Consider the following 1,100-nt stretch of genomic DNA (forward strand, 5'->3'; position numbering starts at 1 on the left):
CTGAAAGACACCTCTCTGAAACGTGGCCTTGTTAGTTGTCACACGATTTTTTCCAGATGAGATAGTAAATCTGGTTTTCCAAAGCGGCATCAATCTCTCTATCCACCCAACTATTTGCGGATAAACCTTTAAGATTTCCAAAAGTCAGATGATAAGTCTATGGGATCTATGCTGATGGGTTGAAGAAAACTTCTTCCTCCAGAAGGTTTTGATACAATCTGGTCCCGGTGCGGAATAGTTCTTCATCCCTCTTAATACTTTTTTCACCTCCACGGGCATTCTTTATCAGATGTTATGAGGGTAACACATAACTCCTTGAAGCTATTTATATTTTCTGAGTCTTCGTAAAGTCTATGGTGAACTTCGTAGACTTCTCTCCAAAATACTTCGACCTCCTCTGGTTTGGGTGGGTGTTCGACAATAAATGGAGGGTCTTGGAAGAGTCGAGATGGGTCAGAGAGAAACTGTTGATTTTCTATGACCCACCTCCCCCTCCGCTCTGGACTTCTCTTAGCGTCAGATAGTATACGTATTCTCTCAACAATATGCTGCCTGATAGTCAGCACCTTTGACTTGTTAAATGTGTGATAACGGGTCCGGAGTTCGCGCGCGAACTTTCGAACCTTGGCGGTAAAATTCCTGCTAGATGTGATGTAGTCAATCGCACATTGAATGCGGGACGCGTACTGTCTTGCCCAGCCTATCTTCATGGCAATTTGATGCATTCGTCTTTTGGTCTTATGGTCAGCCGTTGGTTTTGTTTTACGGTTCGCATCGGCCAAAGCTCTCACTGCATTATACACACAATAATTGATAGCCCAGAGGTCGGATTCACCGGAAAAATGTCCACGAAGCTCGTCATCCATTTCAGCCAGATCTTTACGTTTGAGAGAAACCTTAGTGTTGATGTTTCTCCGGGTCGTAAAGCATCGCTCTTCATCTATTGGATGCCTGCCCGCGGTTGGTCTTAGTGTCGCCTCTCTTTCTTTGTTGCGGGTTTGTTCTAGCTGTGGTAGAGTAGGCGTTCCGCTTACATAGCCCCTTTTACGGAGTAGTTCAGCATGGTTTCGCAGACGTTGCTGCAAAAAGTGCGATAGCTC

At 45.0% G+C, this 1,100-nt stretch overlaps 1 protein-coding gene across 2 annotated transcripts in view; it reads left to right on the top strand.

The window, feature by feature from the left end:
• The window catches only part of LOC117180176 (odorant receptor 13a-like), an 8,652-nt gene that overhangs the window by 2,116 nt on the left and 5,436 nt on the right, over positions 1–1,100 (top strand). The gene's annotated exons all lie outside the window — the stretch shown is intronic.

This window comes from Belonocnema kinseyi, chromosome 9, assembly GCF_010883055.1.
Source record: "Belonocnema kinseyi isolate 2016_QV_RU_SX_M_011 chromosome 9, B_treatae_v1, whole genome shotgun sequence".
Classification (NCBI taxonomy): Eukaryota; Metazoa; Arthropoda; class Insecta; order Hymenoptera; family Cynipidae; genus Belonocnema; species Belonocnema kinseyi.